This window comes from Colias croceus, chromosome Z, assembly GCF_905220415.1.
Source record: "Colias croceus chromosome Z, ilColCroc2.1".
In the NCBI taxonomy this organism is placed as follows: Eukaryota; Metazoa; Arthropoda; class Insecta; order Lepidoptera; family Pieridae; genus Colias; species Colias croceus.
In genome coordinates, this window is record NC_059568.1 from 13246610 (window position 1) to 13263110 (window position 16501).

The 16501-nt window shown below is 32.8% G+C and overlaps 1 long non-coding RNA gene across 1 annotated transcript; it reads left to right on the forward strand.

Annotated features, from left to right (window-relative positions):
• The first annotated feature begins 2229 nt into the window (after positions 1 to 2229).
• On the forward strand, positions 2230 to 3304 carry LOC123705462. The gene is made up of 2 exons (XR_006753308.1): positions 2230 to 2469; positions 2695 to 3304. It is a non-coding gene; the product is annotated as an uncharacterized LOC123705462 (long non-coding RNA).
• The last annotated feature ends 13197 nt before the right edge of the window (positions 3305 to 16501 follow it).

A 16501-nucleotide genomic window follows, 5' to 3' on the forward strand; every position in this document is an offset into this window, starting at 1 on the left:
GAAAATAAATCATTTTGATGTATCTTTTTATTTAAATTATTTTCTGCAAAAGTAGGGTAAATGCTAGTTTTCGTCCAAAAAAACTGGTTTTTGTCCTAGTGTAAGCTAGTTTTCGACCACCGTGTAGAAAAAGGAGGGTAGGTCAACTATTAAGTTAAAAATCAATTACAGGTAAATATATACGTTTATTTAATTAACATTACAATTTCTCACTACCTTACAGGTTTAGTTTTACTTGTGGTTTTACTAATAATAATCAATATAACTACTAACTAGTCAACACTGAGATCTATGTAGCACTTGGCAGTCCTTAAAGGCGTTAGTGATGACTGTATAATCATTCGTAATAAAGAAAGGAATGCGTTCCTTACAATGTAAATTAAACAAGTAATAATTACAGGACTAAGAAATAACATCAAAAAACAGAAATATTCATTCTAACAACAAAAATTTTCATTCTAATACATACTTTGTTTATCAAATGAAACGTATTATACCTACACACACAGCCATAATACAGTGTATTATGTCTGACCTACCCCCATTTATGCTACGAATAATTGACTCTACTTCACACATTAGGTACCTACAACACTCTGGCCCTCAGCAATTATTTATAAGGAAGATACTGAATAGAAAACTTTTCAATACTTACGTAAAAATAGACGAAAAGTAATGCAAAAGAATAGCTATATTTAATTTTTGTCTACTCCAATACTCATTCATGGACGAAAACTAAAACATTTAAAGCTAAATTTAGTTTTCGTCCACTTCTTTAAATATTTTTTTATTTTGGCAGCACTGACATAGCAGTGGACGGAAACCAAAAAAACTAAACTAATAGCAATAAAGATCACTTCGGGAGAAACTATTCAGTATTTTAAAGGTCCGATAAAGTAAAATGACCCTAACAAATATTCACGTAGCTGTTTGAGTTTCCGTCCACTTGGACGAAAACCAAATATTTTGAGAATTTGGTAACCTAGTATCCGTCCACTTAATATTTCGAAGAGTATTATAAAAAAGTATGATAAACACTTATAATTGCGTTTATTATGCTTAGAAATAAACATACGTACCAAAAACATTACGTAAACTAGCTAAAACAGTGATTTACCTTACCATGAACTTTTCTCGCCGGCAAATTTTTCTCTCGCGCGATGACATCTGCAAGGCACGTATGCGAAGCGGCCACTTTTACGTTAATTTTTTGAACTCTCTTCTTGTCAAATCAAATTTTCATGTTGATAGTACTGTTGCTTAAACATTATGGACCGTAAAAAGTGCAAACTTGCGCGGGAAGGTAGGTTTGTATTCAAGTTTTACGCACGTGATTGTAGCAGGTCAGTCAAATGGACGAAAACAAAAGCTGGACGGCAAACCAGCGCAATTACCCTACCTACCTACCTACCTAATTCTTTTAAATTGGTACAAACAACATTTTGGTGCAGATAGTGAGGTGGTGAACGTATATTCGTTAAATATATTCTAAATATTTTCATAAAAATATTTTTTATTTTATCATAGAACTAACTAGCTTACCGCCCACGGCTTCGCCCGCTTTGTCTAAAACTTAATAAATGATATACTATAAAACGTTCCTCTTGTATCACTCTATCTATTAAAAAAACCGCATCAAAATCCGTTGCGTAGTTTTGAAGATTTAAGCATACCTACAAACAGAGTGGACAGACGACCTGATCAAAGTGGCGGGGAGCCGCTGGATTCAGGCCGCTGGTGATCGGTCGTTTTGGAAATCTTTGGGGGAGGCCTATGAGGCCTATGTCCTGCAGTGGACGTCTTGAAAGGCTGGAATGATGATGATGAAAATGATGAAGCATACAAAGCACATAGGGATATAGGGACATAGGGACAGAGAAAGCGACTTTGTTTTATACCTACTATGTAGTGAAGCTAGCTAATTTATATAGGTAGCTTCACTACATACCTACCTAATAATATTATCATCTATATTTAAAAGCTGAAGAGTTTCTTTGTTTGTTTGAACGCGCGTAGATCTCAGGAACTACTGGTTCGATTTGAAAAATTCTTCTAATACCTATTAGATAATAAATAATACATTTCAGGAATCTTCCCTACATGAGAAGTTTAGAGGAAAAAAAACCTTTTCCTTCAGACGGGTGTTGTTCGATAGGTTCTTTGATTCCTACAGTTTTGAATAGTCATGTAGGTACCTACCGAATGTTTACTAAATATGTAGGTAGGGGGAGTCCGGGAGACTTGCCCAGGTGGGAGAGTTGAACCACTTTCAATAACTTTTTAAATTAGGCGCCAAATTACGCCAAGTGGCAAACAAATGAACGCGCATAATCCGCCAATCACAAGCAACTCGAAATTTTGAGTGATAACAGACGCATTCGACCGTGAGTTACGAAAAAGTATTTTCATCGTCGCGGAGTGAATTTTTTTGGATCTGTTGTTTTAATTGCTATGCACGCATTTATGAAGGTATGTATCAAACACCTACGTTATTGCATTACTAGATTATCATATTTTGTCGTACGTTCAGTGTTGTTCTCCAATTGATAGTGGATTTGTTGGAAAAAATCAAGATATGGCCTTGAGTCGGGTGTGGGAGAGTTGAACCAGTCGGCAGTCGGGAGACTTAAACAGTGGTTCAACTCTCCCTTTGCAGTTTGTGCACTATTTAAGTTAGTTTTTGTTTTGTTTCAGAAAGAAAATTCCTATAAGCCTAATAAGCCTAAGGAAGGTAGTCGTCACAGGAAACCGTTTACTTAGTCTGAGATTGAAAATGCAGACAGAGAAATAAAGAGTGGCAGATCTATTCGTCAAATTTCAATCAATTAGTATGGGATAGACAGAACCATTTTACGACGGTATTACATGTTAGATGAACAAAAGTTAACACCTTTGCAAGACAAGAGGAGCCAATACAAATGCTCCCAGATTTTCAATGTAAATAAAGAGACATTACTCGTTCGTTACTCATTGACCTGCAAAATGCACTATGGCTTAACCAGAAAACAAGCAATGCAACTAGCATTTGACTTCGCCAATTTCATTGAATTACCACTTATTAAACCTATGTTGATTTTACATGTGCCACATTTAATCTTTGAGACTGATAGTTATAGTAACAAATGTCTTTAAATTAGTTTTGTAGATTTATGTAGCAGATCAAAGATCAAAACGAATGTTATGTTATGCAGTTGCTCTGAAAACATTTGGTTAATTATTTTCACTAATTTGTTTAGAAGGTGATTATGAATATTTTAGTTATTGTTAAACGTGTCTAAATAATACATTAATTATGTGTAGGTAACATGCTTTATTTGCTTCATTTCTCCTCTCTAAAAAGGTATGGGCAAGTGTCCCGCACCCTATGATCAAGTGTCCCACCGGTTGGGGAGACTTGAATCAAAACTCATTTTTCATTACAACTTAGTTTACTCTCTTATCCTTGTAATTTTTATTTTCAAAATGGTATAAAATCTTAGCCAGATAATAAGGCTTCCATATGGTAAAGATCTTAAAGCTCTCAAGGTCACTGATCAGATTTTATAGAGTTTTTAGTAAAAAGCGGTTCAACTCTCCCGGACTCCCCCTACCTAGTCAATTAAATAGGCTCCAAAGTTGCAATTTTTCGAGGCCTATTAGATATGCCTGTCGGTGTCGTTCCGTGAATTTCAATTACTTACTTAGGTACCTATATTTTAACTTTACCTATTAGGTATTCCCGGTCGTTTTGTAAAAATTTCGCGAGTGGATAATCAATAATTACCTAGATACCTAAGTAGCTGGTATAGGTACCTATCTATTAGATAGGTATCTATCATTTTTGTAGGTATAAACTGCTTTCCGAACCAGCTTGTTCCGAAGAAGGTACCTACCTAGGTTATTAGTAGATAAGTATTTATTTACATTGATATATCTATACATATAATAAATCTGTAGAAGGGTCAATTCTGTACATTGAAAATATTGAAAAAATAAATACCAAGGGGTGTTACTGGATCGATACCAAACCCAAATATGTGATTAAAAAAATTTTTGTCTGTCTGTCTGTCTGTCTGTATGTGAAGGCATCACGTGAAAACTAACGGTTCGATTTCGATGAAACTTGGTATAATTATACCTTATTATCCTGGGCGTAAAATAGGATACTTTTTATCCTGGAAAAATACGTAGAAAAAATAAATCTTAATTTTTCAGTTTTATCCATAGTCGTTGTTTAGAACCGCGAACACACGTTGCGTATTATTATAGGCCTAGCCGTATTTGGGTCCAATAGATATTTATAAGATATCATTGTCAGAGTTACTCAAAATGGAGAAATAAACCATCCACGCGAAGACCGACATCCGCGCGGACGGAGTCGCGGGCGGAAGCTAGTACCTAATACATATACTTATTAATAGTTTGATAATTTAATTTTAATCTTATTTCGTCGGTAGGTAACTACTTATATAGATAATAATTTATAACTTAATTACCGAGGTTTAGGTAGGTAACTTTGAATAAACTTTAGACTTCTTTCTTTATCAAATAACATAGGTAGGTAGGTACCTAGGTTATATACCTACCTAATAGGTCCTTATGTGAACCTCTGTACCTAATCTGAAGATCTACTTAGTTTTCGTAATTTTATCATGTTTAAAGACTACAAAAATTAAGTAAGTACTTTTTTGATATGAATTCATATTATGATGAAGTATTAGCGCTAAAAAGATAGGGTAAATGCTACAATGTCAGACGACTAGGTATTGTTATTAATTTTTTGTCTCATTTATGTATGTAGGTCTATACTTATTTGTGTCTATATTGAGTAAGTAGTTAGGTATACAGTATACTCATTATAAGTATTTAACCTCAAGGTACCCATAGTTTCAATTAGGGCCTGGAATAGCGGATTACCTATATAGGTAGTGCTTTTGCTTGTTTGTTTGTGTGGTTGGTATAAGTAGGTATTTATCTAGCTAGTTAGAAATGATATAGGTAACCTCGTATTGATCGGTATCTACTCGTGGAATAGGGCACACAAAATACTAATAATATTTGATACCTATGCATATGAAATCATAGATCGATACAACATGAGATCAATATGAGAATAATAAATAAATTTTTGAAACATTTTTAATAATAAGATAAAAGTTCAATCATTTTATGAAGAAAATATCACATCATCAGGCATTAAATTGGTTGAAGCCGATTGGTGTCTACCTCGAGCGGTGTGGCCTCGTACGCCAATTTATGTGTGAAATGAATGGCGGGAACAGCGTTCGCGCTCCGTTTTGAAAGGTCGCAACTCATATATTTAAGCAACTCGATTTTGATACATATTTACATTCAGCGTTACATTCAGAATACAAATATATAATTTCCATTAGATGTCAAAATTAGAGTCGTTTAGTGTTTTTTATTGTCATGAAGATATTATTAGCAAATGAAGGCGAATTAGTCTGTCGTATTTCCCCACCGCTTTTAGCACGGTGATGCTAAGCCAGTGGCGAGGAAGCGGATCGAGGCTCCCGATTGGCGCATGCAGCAACCAATGTCTGAGCGCTCCGTGCATCGGCCCTAAGAACGAAAAGGACCGCTCCGATACCCGGGCAGTCCAGCCCGGGCCCTTGCTTAGGATTGTGTCGTGGACGCGATTTGCATGAGTCGTCGTTTGTTTATCAACAACAGTCTATAATCGTAGTGTGTGCATGTGCAATTTATTTGGATATCACGAATGTCAGTTAGACAGGTGGACGTCATTTCACGTGAGTAGCTAACTCGTAATGTAATTAACATTTTCGTACAGAGATAAGAGATGGCGTTAGTTATACCTTCCTACAAGTCGGTCAATGGTGTCATTGAACTTGAGGTATTACGCGATCACTGTGTGTGGCGAGGGCGACCTTTATCAATGTGCATGCAGTGTTGTTTATTAAATCGTTGGTAAACAAAAGTTGTTATTATTCAACTCATTGGTATAATTGCGTTCAAGCTTCAACAATAAATGTTAACTACCTAAATGACATGCATGAAAACCATGCCACGCTTTTAACTTTATAACATAATTAACTACCTACATACCTATTTTAAACAACTTAATAATTACGAAGTCTGAATTTCTAATATTAATATACCTATGTTATAAACGATTTTCTCATTAGCTTTATTTAACAAGCGTCAATTTTCTTATAAGTTTCATATTAATTTTATTCTACCTATTTGGGTATAATAATTGTAACCAGACCCTTCCTACAATACTGACTCTTATTGGAACAACAATGTAACTCGCTCATTACAATATAACTACAAAGATTTGGTTTCGATGCGGTCACCCAGGCGGCCAAGCCACCACTTACTTACGACAGCTCATGAATTATAATTTCATTACGTTGACCGTATTGAACCCAGTGTGTCAAATGTGTGAGTTTGTGTTTAAACGATAACATTTGAATTGCAAGATACCGTGGCTAAATATAGCACGTGTTTCATATCAAGGATGTTATTTTACATTTGTATCCTTGACTAACAGTTCTAATTTTTCATTGTGGTTACAAGTAGGTAGTTGAATCACAAGCGAATTAGAAACATCCGCACAATTCCAATATGCCTGGATTAGAATAAGGTAACTTTTTAGTTATTTATATCTTATACAGGTTACTGATATAAGCTTTTTAATGAACTGCACATTGTATAATTAAAATAAGCCGTTATTATAATGTTCTCTCATTTTAATAATTATTATTATTTTTGACCTGCAAGATGTAGGTATATAGGTATTTACCCTATTCTTAGATCCATGAACTAAACATTCATGATCGATCACTTGTTCGTTTTAAAAATTATTTAAATACCTACCTACCTACTTGAGAGTTGAGAGCCTTTTTCTCCTATACCTGTACATAATAATTTACCCTCTCACCTTTTAACTATAATACCTACCAAGGTAGGTATATTAAAAATATTTAAAGAGAGAATTCAAGTTATTCAACCACATCGCATGTTGGTAATTATTACTAGACACAAATATAAATTAATGATTTATTATCAACCATCAGCTGCAGTTCATGCGCTCCTCACTTTCATTGCAATCCTTAAAAAATACATAAACAATTTAATTCAACATAGCCTCAGTAGGTAGTAGATACCTATATTAAGCTAGTTCAATAAAGAAACGAATCTTCAATGGCGGCGCTTATCATTCCCTCTCGCTCACACACGGCCGTACGGTATGCAAAAAAAAAGGGAAAAATTAAATCACTAAAATGTATTTGATTTTCCCTATAATAGTTTTTATCATAAATTTACAATGACAATTATGCATTTGCGAAAGTAAATAATGTTTTATTGGAATTTGACAAAATATGTTCTTTGGGAAAAGTTGTTCAGTTTTATGGGCTTATTACAAGTATTATGGGGATTTTATTACATTCTGTATACGTAAATATGATAATTCATATAAATACACAAATACAATAACAAAAAAGTTTGTGAACAAACAATTTGAAATAATTAATAAAATAATTATCAATTTACGTTATTTTTATTTTCTTTTTTGCTGATCCTACCATCTGTCAAAGTCAGCTTTGGCCGCCATTGAAGATTCGTTTCTCTAATGAACCAACTAATAGTAATTAGTACCTACCTGTGGTACCTACCTATGTTGTGAGTAATGGAATAAAATAATACTCGATGAATATTTGGAAACTAGCTGCTCCGCGCGGTTTCACCCCCGTGGCTCCACTCCTGTAGGTCGTAGTGTGATGCCTTCCTCGATAAATGAGGAATGAGCTATCTAACACCGAAAAAATTTTTCAAATCGGACCGTAGTTCCCGAGATTAGCGCGTTCAAACAAACAAACAAACAAACTCTTCAGCTTTACAATATTAGTATAGATATGTCGAATTAAATTCAAATTGGATAAGAAAGAATTCCAACGATGCTCATTAAAATATATAAATTTAAAGTAGGTATTTCCGACTTTAGAAATACGTACAATATTCATTGCAAAAAAGACTCGTAATTTTTTATTTTAAAGATCGTAAGTACTTACCTAAATAAAAAAATGCATTCTTCACATTTATTACAAAATGATATTGATATAATAATGATAAAAACTGATCACGCGGAAATTCTAAATTTCAGAATATCTAATTGGTATTGTCTTTTCTAATATTGCCCTAATGATGCCACTTTTTTAATTTCAATATTTAATTAACTAAGGAGTATCCTATTGTTAGATACTGATTCTAAATTTTGCTATGGAATTTTAAAAACACACTAATTATACGAAGGTTTAGTAGGTAGGTATTTTACCATTTAAAACATTGTAGCCTGTAGGTAGTAAAAGAATAATATATGTAATAATAATATAGGTATGCATCTACCTACTCGTCATGTTTCCAGTATGTTTGCAGTTTGCAGGTATAGTGTATACCTATAATTATTTAATTATAGCGACAATAGTACTATCGGCTAAAGATCATATTAATATAATATTTATTTTACTAACCATCTAAGTACCTCTGGATTTAGGTACTTAATATTACAGCTACAACAAATAAGTACATAATATTATATGACGAAACTTTACTAACAGGTAAAAACAAGGGTAAAAATTTATTACATCATAGATTAATTATCTGTAGAATTTTTACCCCATTATCTATACTAATATTATAAAGCTGAAGAGTTTGTTTGTTTGTTTGTATGTTTGTTTGTTTGTTTGAACGCGCTAATCTCGGGAACTACTGGTCCGATTTGAAAAATTCTTTCGCTGTTATATCGTATCGTGTACCATTTATCGAGGAAGGTTATAGGCTATGTGTCATCACGCTACGACCAACAGGGGTGGAGCCACGGGGGTGAAACCGCGCGCAGCAGCTAGTAATTTATAAATACCAGAAACAAGGAAATATTATGCGTATACATTAATAATTATGCTTTAATGATAAATATTTAATAGTATTGAATGTTTACAAAACCGGTGAGACCTATGAACCTAACACAATGTATTGACTCAATGAAATCATCGCGTCTGTTGCATTCATTACGTTTTATTATAGGTATGGGCAGCAATGAGAACGTTTTTTTTGAGCTTTGTTAATATTTGATAAATTTTAATTTAATTGTTTTCAATATAAATAAGGGAAGGCAATTTGATAGAAAAAAATATTATGAGGATATCAAATTTTCCTAAAATACGTTTTCCTTAGAGACTTCTTCCAGGTTCCTATAGGATGCACATTGCACGCCAATCTGGCTCCAAGTCCAACCCCGTTGATTGTGTTCTTTGCTTCATAGAAGATTAGTTGCTCCCCATGGAAAAATAACCCATATGCATAATCGCCATAATCTGAGAAGTCTATTGGAGAATAGGAATACATTTGTTAACTTCAATTAGGAAGGCTTTTTTTAATAAAATGATGAATGCCTTTAGCTTTACTTACTTACACTCAGTAATCCCTGGGAAAGGGACCTAAGCTATGAGCCTATAACGTACTCCAACAAGCCAAATAGCAGTTGACCACCGGATAAAATCCACTGTGTTTTTAGTGAAGGCAACGCGGATAGTGTTAAATCATAGGTGTCAATATTTGCATTTCATTTATTATTCAATTCAAAAACACTGGTATGTTAAACCTTTTATTTATTTTTTACTGCTGGTAGTAACATAATGATTATAAAGGAAGTTCGAAAACCTAGTAATAAAGCTAACATTTTTATTTCACTTAAAACTATATAAGAATATCATTCAAATTCCCAATTAGAACTAAGCATAGACGCTAGAATAGGTATGCCTTTTTCAATAGAATGCGTATACTGGCCATCGCGAATAACATTCCAAACTTGAATCACTATTGTCCCGCGCGCCGCCCGCGATAGAAGCGTAGGTCCGCTATTCCTTTAATAATACGAAGGTATTCTGTCCTATATAAAAAAAAAATTGCATCGTTTAAGTTTATATTTTATTGTTGGCAATTAATATACTTACCTATCAAAATAAGAAGGTAGTAGGTACATTACATTAAATAGTGAGTGATTATTCTAATTATAATCCAGTCAAATTAGACCTGAAAATAGTATTGAAAGAACGAAAAATCCGACAGCTAAATTTTGGCGAAGACCATTATTTTATCATAAAAAAAATAAAAATTCCCTATTTTTCCCAAGGCGCTTCAAAAGTTATTCGAAGTCAAATACATAGTTAAATACTCATGTAACTACCTACCTACTAACTTAACTTAAAACTACTGGTCATAACTTATAGTTTCACTTGATGTACCTTTCTACTATGATAGAAGTCTTTAAAATACTCTTTCCCTGATAATAAGTTAGGTAACTGATATCTAGTTACTACCAAATAATCTAGAAACAAATAAGTTTGTTTCGTCAAGTTTCAAGTTAAATTTAACGTTTTATATCTCAAATAATCCGATATTTACCGAGATAGTCATATTTAAAATAATATTTACAACTATGCCGATAAACGCAATCGTTCATTTATAATTCAGTTTACTTGTCTTGCATGCTCTCACACTGACCGATAACAACCAACAGGTACTTAGGTATCTAATAAGAAGATTCAAAATAATAATAATGTCAGTTAAATAACCTATTAGCTAACCTGGAATAACTTTAAAGCTTAATCTGTCTTATAAAAACATAGGTACTAGGCTAAGGTACTAGGTTACATATTTAGAAATGTTTCAAGACAAGATGGTATGACAATATCTGCATGATCATTTATTAAAAAAAAAAGGTTTATGCGATAACAAAACTCAGGAAATAGATAAAAATATTTATATGAAAGTAAACTTATATGACTAACGACTCGCTCCAGGCTCCGGATTCGCTCCAATTTCGGTCCCGGATAAAAAAAAATTGATAAAAAATATTACGTCACTTGATTGCCTCGATCCGTTGCGTGCTGCGATTAAAAGTGTGGAGCTTTTACGCGTGAAAGTGTTAAAATGGCTATATTCTTTTTTATCCTATGAACAGAATGGCCGAATTCAAAAAGTTTTTACGCTCCTGAAATATTGCTTGGAAGTTGGACATATAGGTAGGTTATAATATGTCGGAGTTTGGTAAATGGTGTGTATTTTCATATTGTTTTAATGTGATTTTTACTGTAAATATTTTTACATTTTAAAACAAAAATTTTTATCTTATATAATATATAAAATATCATAGCACCTATAAATTAATAAAGTAATCTATTTGTACTAATATTAAAAGTAGGTTTTTTACTTTTTTCAAATATCACTGTACACTGTACCTATCTATGCTCATATTCCCAAACTTCTACATCTATAATAACATACCTATTATGACAAAAACATAAAATAAATATAATAATTATATATACTTTAAATATAAACTCCCTGAATTGTAAAAAATTACAATATTGGGCATTGGGCAATATATTTATATTTATAAATATTATTTATTTACTAGCTTCCGCCCGCGACTCCGTCCGCGCGGATGTCGGTCTTTGCGTGAATGGTTTATTTCTCCATTTTGAGTAACTCGGACAAATGACAATGACATCTTATAAATATCTATTGGACCCAAATACGGCTAGGTCTATAATAATACGCAACGTGTGTTCGCGGTACATACTACAGAACAACGTCTATGGATAACTGAAAAATTGAGATTAATTTTTTTTCTACGTATTTTTCCAGGATAAAAAGTATCCTATTTTACGCCCAGGATAATAAGGTATAATTATACCAAGTTTCATCGAAATCGAACCGGTAGTTTTCACGTGATGTCTTCACATACAGACAGACAGACAGACAGACAGACAGACAGACAGACAAAAACTTTTTTAAACACATATTTGGGTTTGGTAACGATCCAGTAACACCCCCTGCTAGTTATTTTTTCAATATTTTCAATGTACAGAATTGACCCTTCTACAGATTTATTATATGTATAAAATTTGTGAAATAGTGAGGGTGTTGTTATAAAAAAAACAACGACTTTACCACGACACCGTTCTGTGAAGAATTCAACAGCTAAATGCCATAAGAATAAGCCAAAAAGTGAGGGCAGAATAACCATTAATAAAATATAATAAAGGATTTTTAATTATAGACAACAAGATCGTCTCAATACTGTTATGCCGTGCCAGAATTTCTTAGGCACACTACTAACTAGACCAATGATAACGCACTTTTTATAATAGGTAAATATTGATCTTTGTAGGTCCTGTGATGGACTAACAAATAAAGCCGAGAAAATAATCGTGAATCATCGCGCCTTCGGCCTTACCCACACATGTATGTATTGACAGAACCAAGAAGCTTATATCCTCTAATACACTGGAGATTGCACTATGACCATTAACTTGAAACAAGAAACTATGACATTCAATGACGTCAGTCATGTTATTTGTCTCTTTCTGTCGAGTGACCACGCTGGTTTGTAAATTCAGGATTTTTCAAAATAGAAAAAACTAAAAATCATGGTCTATAAATAATAACGACATATATTTTTAACAGTATTTATATTATAATATTATGGTCATACTTTATAGGTAGGTACATACAATTTTAATTGGTATAGAATGATAGTTATAAATAACTTTTGGCTACAAAGCTTGGATATGAACCGATATATAGCATTAACATCCTTTGTAAATAGAGGAAAGTTGTGTTTTGCATCAGATGCTGTTTACCAAATTGTTAGCTACTCAGATCTTCTTTTTAAACGCGTTGCTTCGACGGGTCAATTTCAAGCCAGAATCATCAAAGAAAAACTGTTTATAGCAGCCTTGCACAAATTTCAGCTAACTTTACAAAGATTATTTTTCAAAAGGTATTTTTTTCTGGGTCGTAATCCTCAGTAACCTTGATGGGCACATATATTTCTTTTTATTTTACTTTTTGGAAAGCTGAAATACGTAAAACAAAAAAATATTAGGTAAGTTAAAAAAGTATAAATTTCAATGTAAAAACGAACAATCTTATTTGTGAGTGCAATACCGATGTCATGTGTTGTTTCATTACTAGTAACAATCTTTAAAATGGTGTTCTAAATTTTCATCATAATATTGTTATTACAATATATTCTCTTCGCTATCCATAAAAACTCGTCATCATGGTTACCTTACTTGTTAAATCTGTTTATTGAAAACTTGTTGAAAAATGATAAAGTATTAGGGAAATAACAAATTTAACATGACTGCTTACTAAAATGATGCTAAATTAGACAATTTTTGCCATTGAAATGATTCTAAACAGGTAAATGCAGGAGTATTGAGGAATATTGTAAATAACGTAAATATACACTTGCCTGTGAAATTCTATGCCAGAATTTGGTGTCCAAACACTTCTGCAATTTTGCACAATACAATGCATTCTTTATATTCGGAAAATATTCATTAAATAAGCAACAATATTAACTTAAATATTCGAAGCGACGCAATTTTTTTGACACACATGCCATATTGACAAAGTGAGAGTTGCTACAATTTTATTATGGTGACTACCCATAATCAGGGAGTATCGCTTTTTAATAATTGGTTCAGATACTTAGTTTATTTAGCATAAATAATAATTGTCTCATCCAACAATGCTTCTGAATGACGTTGTTGGCAATTTATCAACAAACTCATGTACAAAAACTAACCTTTTGCACAGAATATTACAGCATACATAGTAGCCTTGGGAAAACTTCGTATTAACAGTGGCAATACCAAGTTAGGTGTGAAAGTGATAAAAAACATGAACTGGGCAATATTTTCTTGTTACACGTCAATGTTTATACCGAAATCTCCAGTGTATTAGATATAAGCTTCTTGGACAGAACCGAATAGCACCCACACATAGACTATATTTAGCCTTCATTTAGCACTTTTGTCATACGATCCGCGAATTCCTCGCGTATGGCGACAAGCCGACCTCCATGCCTTCTTTGTCTCGTAATTGGTAAAATGGGCCTATTCATTTATACACCGGTTGATCATTTCTTTTTGGCAATTGTGAAGAGGCGAGGGTTTGACTTTAAGAGCGACGTAATGAAATCAACTCAAGGAAACAGACTGTGTTGTCCTATCGTGGTAAAATGTTCTCCGATACAGCTTTAGCTTATTAGTCTTGATTATAATTATTCAAAGCCATGTATAAAATAGGCCATTCCAACCATTTTTTACACTATAAACATGGTTTAACTGGATGAGGGATTAAAGTACAGATCAAGAGTAAAGTCGCGTACGTAGTCATGAATAAAATACCTTTTCTGAATACAAATTGTTTTGGTACTTACTTGCTAAGGCTAGATGCAAAGTAGAAAAATTATCGTACCTTCGTATATATGCCTTCCATCCCATAGAAGCATAGAAGTAAAGACACAATTTTAAAAACTATAATTATAGCAGCTAGGAGCTGATTGTAGATCTCGATTAATATTGTACAATGTACAGCTTGTGATAGTTATTACCTTTAATGAATTTATATATCTAGGTACTTGTAAAATAAGTATCAAAATAATTATTAAAGAGAATTTTATAAAATAGGTATGTAGTTTTATAGACTTTGTTATTTCATACAACAATTACAAATTTTTAAAGTAGGCACCTATTGGTAAAGTATTACCTTATTTAAAAATAGGTAACTAATATGCCTAGTATAATTAATTTAGTCAACATTGTTGATGATCGATGCATCTTTAATTCTATAAATTTACTTAATATAATATTAACTTTAATTCTACTTTTAAGTATAGCGGTTTGTTAATTGTTAGGTGGATAACTACATATCCATCTCCTCATTATAAAATTTATTAAAAAAGGTCACGCATTTAAGACTAGTCTTTATAGTGTTAGATTAAACCTTCAAATATTGTGTTCGACAGCATCGATTTTGCCCTTTCTATTTTATCATCCCTTGCAACAGGAGAGATCTGGGATTTAAAAAGGGTTCACAAAAGAGGGTCGGATGAATTGAGTTTTTGTCAAAATTTTATTCTGCTTTAATTTTAGCACCTGTCCTGTTTAGTACAGTTATCATTTCTTCTAATAATATATTAAGATTTCTATGAATAATATTTTTACGTGACGAATAATAGAAGGTAACCAGACGGTCTAGCTGTTAGACTAAAATTCTACAAATCTTATAATATATTGGGACCAGTGAAAACATAACAAAAGAAGCCCTGCGTTTAGGTGTGGTTTAGGACTTAGGTCTCAAGTACGTGTCTAACTTTTTGAAAGATGATAATTGACATAAGTCCATAATACCTAGGTAGGGTACGTAGTAGGTACCTACGTTGTGAATAAATAAAAAATATATTTTTTTTAACGCTTTACTTTACCGCAGGTCATAATATTATATAAGTAGTATTAGCATTACCTAACTGTTCAGTTTGAATTATCGAAACTTTTTGAGTGCTAGACTCGTTAAATTATGTATCTAATTAATAAATAAAATTACATTTCATAATTGTAATTATATCAACCTCTAAAATTAATATTCGTGTGTCACAAACCTAATTTTACAATTCAAGCAAGGGTGAGGTAGCACACTGACGGGTAGGTTACCTTACCTTAATTTCTCTTTAAATGACTATTCGAGTTCGAATGATTTCTTTAATTCATACGTTCTTCTCGTTTCTATTGATTTTCGCCAAGTCGCCAAGGGTCACAATGCTCCGAAACCAAATGTCTCAGCCTCACATAGCAGCATGAGAGATGAGGGGCGCATGGAGACCGCTTATTGATTTTAGCCACGGGTGTTAGCACGCCACAGACTATACTATAATATACGTATAGTCGGAACCGCACAGATAAAACGTATCTACCTACACCTACGGTTGGATAAATATTGGATGCACAAAAATTGTTTGTAGTTTAGAGCACTTTGATCTTTGAAGATAAGCTGTTAAAAGTTTGATTGCAATTCTCGGTTTTACAGTTTTCCGTTTTCAAGTAAAAGAGTTAAAATTCGAAAAAAAAAAACTTACCACGTTTTATTAGGCTGGATAAAATTGAAATGTAGGAGTGTTATAAAAATTGTGCACACAAAACATCCGTAGGTAACAATAGTGTTACTCTTGCTATAGTCTACGTCATAGGTAGTCAGAATATGAGTAATGGTTTAAAAAATAAAATTCGAGTTTAGTATACCAAAACGGCCGTACCTACCAACCATGCATCATAATATCATCACATGCATGTGTGAATTGTCTTTGATCTCATCAAAAAGTTGGTGAGAACTAGTTAATATCAGGTAATTTAATAAGAGCACGAATTATATTTTAAAATAATTCCATTCTACATACCTACCTACTAGAAAAAACATTATCTATTTAACTGTATATTATACAAAGCAAAATATCTTATTGGTACAATATGTAGTTAGTTAGGTATATTTATTAAAATCGAATTTGAATTTTAAGAACCACCTATTTTATAATTTTTTGGCTGTCATAAAATAAGCCCCGCAAAAACTTACATTTTACGATGGATAGGTCTCTGGTCAGAATCTACCTTTTTTATAGTGGAGAATG